The sequence below is a fragment of the Dermochelys coriacea genome, chromosome 9 (assembly GCF_009764565.3).
Source record: "Dermochelys coriacea isolate rDerCor1 chromosome 9, rDerCor1.pri.v4, whole genome shotgun sequence".
NCBI classification, from domain to species: Eukaryota; Metazoa; Chordata; order Testudines; family Dermochelyidae; genus Dermochelys; species Dermochelys coriacea.
Window position 1 is genome coordinate 5,728,768 of NC_050076.1, and position 11,785 is coordinate 5,740,552.

The window sequence follows — 11,785 nt, forward strand, 5'->3', positions numbered from 1 at the left end:
GTTGAAATATTAGCAAACATTCTGGTGCTGTGCGAGACCATTTAGTATTAAGTCCTGATTTAGGTGACTAACACTGGAAAGAGGAAACACACTTTTTTCACACGAGATTGTAAAACCAAACCAGGAAATTAAGCAAATTATTTTAACTCTGATAAACTGATTCTTACAACCAGGCTTCCAAAATGTTGCACAATGCTTCAGAATTTGTGTTTGATTCCTACTGCAAGAAATAAAAGAAAGGATGCCAGCTGCAAACTCTCTGGACATACAGAAACTGGAAACAGTAGGTGGAACACTGGAGAAACACAGTGCAATGCTTATACAAAATCATCTAGCTCACCTATGAATTTCATATAACAGGTAACGTTTCCACTGAAGCAGAAAAAAAAATCCTTTCTAGTGAACTGAAATATGTTTTTATGACTGGGGTGCTGGGAATATTTTCACTCAGTGCCAAGAGTTAAGAATTCCAAACAAAATGCTGATTACAAAGTTATATTTGAATGTCAGGAAATTTCAATAAAATGTGCAAAGATGCTGATCGAAACTCTAGTGACCATGTTCAAAATACATTGCTTCAGTGGCTCTGAGGAATTAAAGGGTTCAACTGCCAATCAGTTGCAGCTCTGTAATTCATAAATCAATAAATTAGACACATTACAATTTAGTCAATGTATTTTCCTTTCCTTTTTTCCTCATTGTTTCGAGCAGTAAAGTGCTGCTGGCTCAGAAAATTACTCAAGCAAGAAAAGAAAGACATCTCGGCTGCAAACTGTGGAACTAGCATGCTAACAAATATCATGCTCTAAATAGAACTGACTCTGTGAAGGACAAAAGGTTTGATATTTAACACTGAGACCTGTATTTATGTACTTGTCAATGGAGGGGGAAAAATGGGTACATGGCTTTGTATGCTCACTGTTGTACTGATGTACAATACAGTGTAATCCCCTCAACTCTTCTAAATCCAGCAGTTGGGCTTGATCAGTACTTGGATGGCTGATTTCCAAGGAAGCCCCAGTTACTGATCCTGTATGTGGTGCAGCTCCCTGTGAATCAATTCTGAACCAAAACCCCATTGTGGCGCTCTGGGTATTGTGTCTCTCTTCAAGTGAGATGTACAGCAACACTCTGACTGTGAAAGGTTGAAAGGAATATTATAGAGGGTGTTTGCCCCAGTGCCCTGGTTAAACTCCAACTCAGATAATTACAATCTACCTCTCTAAATTATCCTTGAAATTTCAACTGGAAATTATGTTCATTACTCCCTGACTCTACTGTGGGGTAATCTGACTGTGTGTGTTTATGAAGCTCGACTTCAGTGGTAGATCAAGCGACCCATGTAGATCAGCTTGCTATGTAAGTAAATCACTTTGAAACGAAAAGTGATATACTCATATAAAATACTAGGTGTTTTAGTATTCCCTCTTCCAAAACTGCATCGCATTGGCAGGAAAATACCTCCTTTACCAATGTCGACAGCAGTATGATTATCTGGAGGGAGAGCATGCAGAAAGAAGCAGGAAAGCCACTGTCAGTGAAGTGAGAGAGTGAGTGAGTGTGTGTGTGAAGGGAAGGGAAGGGAAGGGAGAGGACAGAAATGGAAAGCTTCAGCTTTGATAAGGACAATGAAATGCAGTGTCACTGTGCTAGGGATGATATGCTCCAGCTCTCCTATTTTTTTTCCCTTTTCCATCTTTTTCTGTTCTTTGCAATCATTGCACTGGAAATACTGGCACATACCCACCTATCCCAGGCTAATTCAAGTACTGATTACAGCAAGGCAGGTCAAGTGGTTAAAGCTCAGGCCTGCAAATTTTGGCAGTGCCACAGACTTGATGCAAGTCGCTTAGACCACTCTGTGCCTCAGTTTCCCCATTTGTAAAATGGGGCTAGTACTACTTCCCTACCCCACACATGATGAGGAGTTGCGTGATTTACTACTGATGTTTGTCAAGCACACTGGAATGGGAGATACTAAACTGATGGACAAAGTGTTACAACAAAGCTATTATCCTGTATCTAAGTGCAACTGAGTGTACTATAAAAGACCTCATTTGGGTTCTGAAAAGGGACTGCAAAATGAGCAGCTTGTCACTGTAGATACTGTATCTACTCCTTCTGTGCTTTCCAAATCTCATCTGCTTAGTGTGCTGTTAAATGTCATTATTATGGCCAGCCCTGCAGGGCTAGTATAGTTGAGAAGTGGGAACTGGATTCTAGTCTGCCTCAGGCACCAGGAAAATCAAGGGCAGCTATATTCTGATTCCAGGATCCTTCTTGTAGAGGATGATGTGCAAGCTAGAGAGAATGCAGCTTGCTTTTCAGAGCCTGGCACGCAGCATAATCGTGTTTTGACTTGCAGACCTGAACAAGCTTTTGTTTCATTTATTTAAATCAGTTATAAAGTGCCCAAAGTCAAAACAGCCCCTTGGTAAATAAAATTAGACACTAGTGAAAAGAATGGAAATTGAGCTGGACAACCTAGTCATAGACCCCCAGCTTCCACCCTCAACCTCCCACCTACTCAGAAAAATACATGGAAGAGGAGACATTAGCCAATCATTAATAAATGTACCCAAACAAGAAGGGTTTACCATGGATTCTGATTGCCACACAAGAACCTGTATGGGTGTCTTCCGCGGAAAATTCTACAGACATGGCTCTGTCTTCTCCCTCTATGATTCTAAGAAGGCCCCACTCCCTGCCTGATCCAAACCTTGGAGTGGTGAGCAAAGTCAACACAGCCTATCTCAGAAATGCATCCGATGAAGTGAGCTGTAGCTCACGAAAGCTTATGCTCTAATAAATTTGTTAGTCTCTAAGGTGCCACAAGTACTCCTTTTCTTTTTGCGAATACAGACTAACACGGCTGCTACTCTGAAACCTATCTCAGCCCTGTGAGCACCACAGTCCTCGGTTATACAGCAGCAAGTAACCAGAGAGTCTGACAAGATATAGTCACTTCTCTGGCTGTAATTCAACCTGGGTTGTAGGTGCCAAGAACTTGGGGGTCCATGGAGCCTCTTACTACTGCGAAATGAGGGGGAAGAAGTGGAAAAGTGACTGCGTCACTTCACCCAGTTAAACCTAACTCAGAGGTTGGCAGTGAGCAAAGGAGGGAGCAGAATCAATTTAGCAAATCTCAATGGGATATTTTGTAATCCAGCTTCTTGAAAATGCAGCCAATGTAAATGATGATCAGAAGTAATCTGCCTTTCCTGGTTTCCTGGTTAATCCCATCTAGGATTCTGCAACCGTTCTCTTCCCTGTTCTCCGTACAGCCCATTTAAGGCTGTACAATGGACAACTCCCAACAAGTCAAGCCAAGGTCACTTGTAGCCACAGTGTATTCAGGTTATTACAAGTCTCTAACCAGTGCAGCTTTATTACCCTCCTCTTTTAGAGAATAAAAGGAAATGATTGGCGATGGGAAAGAACAGGGGATTTTCTTGTTTCTATGCTTTTGTTATACAAAGGGACAATTTAAAATCTACAACACTGCTTGGAGAGGGTGGTGTTCTAGACACACACAGAAATTAATGCCGGTAGCACAACACCCATCATGAGTGACTCTTCCAATGTTATGCATCCCAAGCATATTAAACCAGTACAACCCTACAGTGCCAAACCAGTAATTGTGAGCCAGCATAAAGGTAAAATGATAGACATGGGCCTCACTACGTATTATTGTTGTTGTTAAAGTAGCCCCCAAAGGAGCCAATCAGAAACAGGGCCCCCTTAGTTAGTGTTAGGTGCTATACAAACACACAGGAAGATACAGTCCCTTCCTCAAAGAGCTTACAATCTCAGGCCCCAATCATTAACCCACACTTGCTTAAATTGAAGCACATGAGCACTCCCATAATAATAACCCTACCAATGGAAGTATTCACATGAATTCCAGTGGCACTACGCTCCCACGCAGCCAGAGCCAGTACACAGGCAGATGGTCCATTGAGTTCCAGCTGGATCATGAGGATTTAGTGGGGTACAGGGCTGATGGGGGCAGGCGTTTTTTTATCTAGCTATACTAGATGAACGCTTGCTCAACAGCATGTGTTCTAAGCCCTTATCTCATCTCCTTCTGTTCCTATAGGGGGCCATGTAGGGACTGCAACAGCATGGAGAGCATTTGCGTGACCAGTGCACACCTCTGTCAAACTTCTGAATGCCCCAAGAGTCTCAGATGGAGCCCCAAAGACCTGGAGCGACAGCTACGGGTTGGATATCAGGGTTACAGCATAATTCCCCATAACAAATATCTGATTATGGAATTCACTATTAGTGTATTACTGCTTCCTTATAGGAGATGGGGTCTCAACTTGGGGGCCCCCACCACCCTGCCCTTCCTGCCAGGCACCTAGAGGAGAGGAAAGAGATCAGGAACAGTCAGCATGGATTCACCAAGGGCAAGTCATGCCTGACTAATCTAATTGCCTTCTATGACGAGATAACTGGCTCTGTGGATGAGAGGAAAGCAGTGGACATGTTATTCCTTGACTTTAGCAAAGCTTTTGACACGGTCTTCCCACAGTATTCTTCCCAGCAAGTTAAAGACGTTTGGGCCAGATGAATGGACTATAAGGTGGATAGAAAGCTGGCTAGATCGTTGGGCTCAACAGGTAGTGATCAATGGCTCCATGTCTAGCTCGCAGCCAGTATCAAGCAGAGTGCCCCAGGGGTCAGTCCTGGGGTCAGTTTTGATCAACATCTTTATTAATGATCTGGATGATGGGATGGATTGCACCCTCAGCAAGTTCGCAGATGACACTAAGCTGGGGGGAGAGGTAGATACGCTGAAGGGTAGGGATAGGATACAGAGGGACTAGACAAATTAGAGGATTGGGCCAAAAGAAATCTGATGAGGTTCAACAAGGACAAGTGCAGTCCTGCACTTAGGACGGAAAATCCCATGCACCGCTACAGACTAGGGACCAAATGGCTGGCAGCAGTTCTGCAGAAAAGGACCTAGGGGTTACAGTGGACAAGAAGCTGGATATGAGTCAACAGTGTGCCCTTGTTGCCAAGAAAGCCAATGGCATTTTGGGCTGTATAAGTAGGGACATTGCCAGCAGATCGAGGGATGTGATCGTTCCCCTTTATTTGGCATTGGAGAGACCACATCTGGCATATTGTATCCAGTTTTGGTCCCCCCACTGCAGAAGGGATGTGGAAAAATTGGAGAGTCCAGCGGAGGGCAACAAAAATGATTAGGGAACTGGAACAAATGACTTATGAGGAGAGGCTGAGGGAACTCGGATTGTTTAGTTTGAGGAAGAGAAGAATGAGGGGGGATTTGATAGATGCTTTCAACTACCTGAAAGGGGGTTCCAAAGATGATGGATCTAGACTGTTCTCAGTGGTGGCAGATGACAGAACAAGGAATAATGGTCTCAAGTTGCAGTGGGGGCGGTTTAGGTTGGATATTAGGAAAAATGTTTTCTCTAGGAGGGTGGTGAAGCACTGGAATGGGTTACCTAAGGAGGTGGTGGAATCTCCTTCCTTCGAGGTTTTTAAGGTCAGCCTTGACAAAGCCCTGGCTGGGATAATTTAGTTGGGGATTGGTCCTGCTTTGAGCAGGAGGTTGGACTAGATGACCTCCTGAGGTCCCTTCCAACCCTGATATTCTAGGATTCTAGGATTCCCACATTGCTAAATGGGAAAGAGGTCCTGGCTAGATGAGGAGTTCCAAGAGGGTTCAAAAAAGGGGGTGTTGGTATGAAAGAGGTTGAGAATCACAGTTACAGGATAAGTTTCAGAGCGGTAGCCGTGTTAGTCTGTACCCTCGTTGTTTTTGCAGTTACAGTATAAGTATCTGTGGATTGCTATGAAGCTGCACATGACTAGCTAAGTAATTAACAACGATTTTGAGAACAGAATGGTAACTGATGGCAAAGATATCCCCACAGCAATGCCAACACGCCCCTGCAAACTGCATTAGCACATGGTAGTAGAAAGACTATAATTAGGAATATTTCCGGGTGTAAGAATTCCCTCACAGCTTAAAACTGGCAGATAACACTTACATGCACACTGAGCTATACAAGCCAACAAAACAATGCAAAACTGCACTGGACAATCTGTACATTTTTAAAAGTAGTTGAGAATTATAGTGTCATTTGCACTGCATGCATCATTGATGTCAGGCCTCCCTGTTCTTCGACGCATTTCTCCTATGTCTTGCATTTGCCTCTGTGAGTATCTTTAACTACTGCATTTTACTATTTAAATCTTGCCTTTGAGCTGCATTTTGAAGCAGAACTGCCTACTGAGAAAGATAACTAACAACAAAAATTCACTCACATTCCTCCTTTTCCGCCCACCCTTCCCCTCACTGAAGCCCTTAGGCCCTCACCCAACTCCCACTCAAGTCAATGACTCCCATGGGAGCTGCACCAGGTCCTCAGTGAACAAAAAGGGCTTAAGTAGTACAGTGTACAGGTGTTGTTCTGCTCCTTCGCACCAGTGTAAATTCTGCACCCGAAGAACTTCATCAAGCATTTGAATGCAGCCTAGCTGATCAGATATTAAATCATAGCTCTCCACACATAGTAATCCTACCTGTATGCAAACTGAAGCAACTTCAAACTAGATTTTCACACTGCATTTTGATAATAAAGCAATGGGACGTGACTGAATGGGCAAACTGAACCCCATGTATTTTCTTCACTCCCATTTCATCTCCCTTTGCTAGTTCAAATGTGTCTTTTATCATTTGACATCTGCATACGCCAGTATTATTTCTTTAACAGCCCATCTATCCTTAGCATGAAGTAAGCATTTACTATTAAAAACACACATGGTGAGGAAGGTGAGGGGTTGGGGGATTTCTGAAGTCCTACACAAAAATAATCTTAATTTGTTCATCTTTTAGACACCAATGTCTCTCTTTTTTCACTTCTGATTCATTGATCTTTTGCTTGTCTGAGTCATACAGAAGATAATCAGCATAAAATATATGACCTGAAGCTGCCGTTTCAAAGCAGTTTCCTACAGTTTGTCAAATACTGCAATAACATCCAGTTCTCCTCTGGTTTTCTTAGAAATGAAACAGGAAAACCATTCAACTACATGGCTGGCAGCATTTCAGAGACAAGCCCCACTGCCTTGCCTGTGGTTTCAAGTACTTTTTTCTCCAATTTGTGAGTACTGTATTCTGACAAGCCCAGAAGCACCACTTGTAGAAAACAGAAAGAATTATGGCTCAGATTTTTAGAACTGCTTGCACAAAAATGCATGCACAATTGCACATCTAATTTGCATACACAAACTGTAATTGTGTGTACAAATCAGTTATGTGCATGCACAAAGACCAATAGATCCATAACTAGATATATGCATGCACAAATACCCAGTTTGCAGAGACCAAGGAGGTTAAGACGTTGTACTGGGACTGAAGAACTCGGGATTCAGTTCTTGCCTCTGCCACAGACTTCCTTTGTGCTCACAGGTAAATCACTTAATGTCTCTTTACCTCAGCTCCTCATCTGTAAAACTGGGAAAATACTTTCTTTTCCCCACCCCTTTGCCTGTTTAGACTGTAAGTTCTTTAGAGAGGGGCTATCTCTTCCGATGTATATGTAAAGCACCTAGCACACTGGGGTCGTGATCTCAATTGGAGTCTCTCAGCACCATTGTAATGCACCTAAAATAATAACTACAAGTGTCATCGTAGTAATTTTGCATGTAAATAAGGCTCATTAATTGCCAACATATTTTTACTCATTCGGTTCTGAAAATCTAGCCCTTCATATGTGTTACCCATAAAATACTTTTGAAAATCACTTGCTAATTATCAGAAGTGAAAGAGTTCTGTATTTGTTTCATACCACACAACTAAAGGTATTTCTTACCCTCTCCTTACTCTCTGTTTCTCAAAATGACGAGAACGGGTGGAGTTTCTTGGGTTTGAAAACGAAATGGACATTTTGTCGTCAGTGCAGAATGATGTACCCAAAAGTTAAACCTATGATCACAAATGTCTGATCTTAGATCATTTGGCTTAGTCAGTTTAGTGATAGTTTTCACAGTCACTGCTGCAACTCTGTGACCAACACCTCCCCACCACCACCGTTTGTAAAAAAAATTAGAGTCGCCTTTTACTAAGTGACAGGTTTCAGAGTAGCAGCTGTGTTAGTCTGTATTCACAAAAAGAAAAGGAGTACTTGTGGCACCTTAGAGACTAACAAATTTATTTGAGCATAAGCTTTCGTGCATCCGATGAAGTGAGCTATAGCTCACGAAAGCTTATGCTCAAATAAATTTGTTAGTCTCTAAGGTGCCACAAGTACTCCTTTTCTTTTACTAAGTGCTAACTTCAAGTACACAAGGAGCAAAATTCTGTCCATTTCAGAATTCCCCCCAACTCCACACCTCTGCAAGCAGCTTGAAATCACATTTTCCCAGTGAAACACAAGAAAAACGACAAAAAGAAGAGGAGTACTTGTGGCACCTTAGAGACTAACAAATTTATTTGAGCATAAGCTTTCGTGAGCTACAGCTCACTTCATCGGATGCATTCAGTGGAAACGACTTACATCATCCGACTCTTGGTTGGTCAGTGATCCTGAGAGCAGGATGCTAATACCTAGCAATTTTGCAGAATTAATTAACCCTTTGAAGCTTTCATGTGTATCTTCCCCATAGCCACAAATATACCGAAGATTGTTTACAATGCACCATGATGTGCAGAGCAAAGACTGACTCTGTGGGAAAGCAATGATATAAACTTTTATGAATAGTCAGAGTGGCCCATGGAAGCAGAGAGCAGATCCTCACCCTGTGCGTCATATCACAACGCCACTAGCTCAGCTTTGGCCCAGACCCTATAGGACTCATACCACCTTTTTGCCATCCAACTCTGCTCATGGGCCAAGGGGGAGAGGGAGCCGGTCCTGCCCCCGTTTCACCCCATCCAAGTTCAGATTCTCAAAAATGGGGGGCATGGCCCCACCTTTTTAAAACATGGGGAGCAATGACTCTTCCCCTCCTCCGCCCATCTCCGGCACCTGTGTCCTCACCCATGCTATAGCCCCTATAGTACACTCCTCCGGTGACACATGGGGGCATTAAACCTGCCCTAAAAGGACACCTTAAAGTCTTAAGGGTCCCTTAGCATCAGAACGCAAGAAGTCCCCAGATATCCAATTCAGCCCACGTAGTTTAGAGACCAGTCTTCTGCCTTTGTCTGAGCTATTTTCCCTGCACTCAAGATCACACAATTGTGCACGTAGTGCATGCTATATACCAGGGTAGGCAACCTATGGCACGCGAGCTGATTTTCAGTGGCACTCGCACTGCCCGGGTCTTAGCCACTGGTCCCAAGGGCTCTGCTTCTGGCCTGGGGTACTATCTGCTGGCCCTCTTCCAGCTAGGGTTCCATCTGCCGGCCCTGCTCAGCCCACTGCCAGCCCCGGGTCATGGCCACCGGTCCCGGGAGCTCCGCGGCTGGCCTGGGGTACCGGCCACCGGCTCCCTGCCAGCCGGGGTTCCGTCGGCTGGCCCACTCAGCCCACTGGTGGCCCTGGGTCCCGGCCACCGGTTCGGGGGGCTCCGTGGCTGGCCTGGGGTTCCGTCTGCCAGCCCCACTCAGCCCGCTTCCAGCCCTAGGTCCCAGCCACCGGTCCGGAAGGCTCTGCTGCTGGCCTGGGGTACTATCTGCCGGCCCTCTGCCAGCCGGGGTTCTGTCTGCCGGCCCTGCTCAACCTGCTGCCAGCCCTGGGTCCCAGCCACTGGTCCCAGGGGCTCCACTCCTGGCCTGGGGTACCAGCCGCCGGCCCCGCTCAGCCCACTGCCAGCCCTGGGTCATGGCCACTGGTCCCGTGGGCTCTGCTGGTGGCCTGGAGTACCGGCTGCCAGCCCATTGCCAGCTGGGATTCCATCCACTGGCCCCCTCAGCCCGGCCCCGGGTCCCGGCCACCGATATGGGGGGCTCTGCTGCTGGCCTGGGGTACCAGCCGCTGGCTCCCTGCCAGTCGGGGTTCCAGCCACAAGCCCCGCTCAGCCCGCTGCCGGCCCCGGGTCCTGGCCACCAGTCCAGGGTGCTCTCTTGCCGGCCTGTGGTCCTGGCCACTTGCCTAGGGCTCTGCAGCCGCCCCAGCTGTGGCCCTCTGGCCCCAGCCTGGGGCAGTGAGGGGTGCAGACAGATCCAAGAGAGGGCACAGCTCAGCATGGATCGCATGGATTCCTATTACTGGCACACAAAACCTTCGATTAGAATGAATAAATGAAGACTCGGCACACCATTTCTGAAAGGTTGCCGACCCCTGCTATATAAACTGCTCTCTAGCCCCATAGATGGGATACAAAAATAAGAAGAAAAGTTGGAAAACTATCATTTGTGAAGACCAGTAGGTCCACTGCTTCCTTATGCACTTAACACCAGCCCATTCTTCTGCTCCCATGAACCTAATCCTTTAAATTCCGTCTGTGTAAGCACCATCTCTCCCCACAAACAGGCAATCCAAAGGCACTACATATTTCTCTCATAGCCTTGACAGTTTGGCCAATATGGTATTTATGTCCACATGTAAAAAGGCCAAGAAACCCATTATTTCCCCCTACTAAAGAGTATTTCTTTTGAATCATGTAACCACTGTGCCCAAAACCGGGTTTCACACTTTTCTATACAGTGTTTTCATTGATCGTTTGCTCATATTTTTCCAATTAAATTAGCAGTTATGCTCGTGTTTCACATTGCTCTGTTCTATTTCTGTTCTTTTTTGACCACATTTTGGCGGCTCAGAAGTTCGAGAGGTAAAGCACACTGACCAGATGGTATATGCAGGCCCACAGGTTTCCATAAATGTCAGAAAAAGGGGGAAAGATGAAAACTAGGAAAGCAACAGGTCCAGACTGTGGAAAAAGGAGGATGAAATGGGTAGATTTTGCAGTCATAGTTCAAAGGACACTGACCTCTACCTTGGCAGTTGTCTGCATTGTAGATTTTAATGTCTTCAGTCTAAACTGTATTCTCTTGATGTTGTTTTAACTAATCCAAGTTGTATCACTATAATCTAAAAATGCATCTTACTGTGAGATGGAGATTTTCAGTATCCAGCAGCCAAACCACCGTGGCTATGAAGCAAATTCAAATCTGGTCACTCTTTGATGCAGTGTGCAGTAGTAACAAATCCATGCTGCAGCATGGTGCTACGGAGGTCAGCGCTGTTGGAGATGGCATCATTTAGACGAGATGTGGAAACTGATGGGCAGATCACACCTGGTCACAAAATGGCTCCTTTGAGAAAGAATAGAGATGCTAATTCTGGTGCCCTGTTCAAAGTTCCCAAGTCAGGCATCTAAATTCTTCCTCCCTAAATTTCCCTTTTGGGTGGAAGGGATGTCTGCTCAGAAACCGTTTCTGGCCTTCTTGAATCCTTCCACAGGGTGGGAGATCAAAGAGCCATAGCCTGGTGGTGGCAAGGCATGGGGTCATTTGCTTGCAACGCCACCTTCACCTGAACCCTTCCATGGGGCTAGGGGGAACAGCAACAGGCTGGAAAGCAGCAGAATCTTCCATTCCATCCCTAGACTCCTCCATGGAGTTGGGGAAAGAGGAGCAGTCCCAGCCACGAACAGGGGCTTGAGTCCAGGACAGAGAGAAGAGGTAGGAGAAACACTTGCCCTTTGGACTGCTTCCCAGTGGTTTCTGTGCGGTGCAGAGGGCTGGCTGCTCTTGTGCATACCCACTGACATGCCTTGTCTGCCCAGTGGTGCTTGTGTGGGTCTCTGACAGGAGTGGGGGATGAAAAACAACCCACCCAAACCAAAGCAAACATGG

The 11,785-nt window shown here is 45.5% G+C and overlaps 1 protein-coding gene across 6 annotated transcripts in view; it reads right to left on the minus strand.

Moving 5' to 3' along the window:
- Nucleotides 1–11,785, minus strand: part of LOC122455657 — a 70,663-nt gene that overhangs the window by 56,483 nt on the left and 2,395 nt on the right. For 3 of the 6 annotated variants that reach the window (XM_043491748.1, XM_043491753.1, XM_043491750.1), the window contains exon 2: nucleotides 11,036–11,242. The gene's annotated coding sequence lies outside the window, so the exon portion shown is untranslated. Of the gene's footprint in view, nucleotides 1–10,917; nucleotides 11,243–11,785 lie in introns of all 6 variants that reach the window. The other 3 variants (XM_043491749.1, XM_043491751.1, XM_043491752.1) reach the window with 2 other exon arrangements.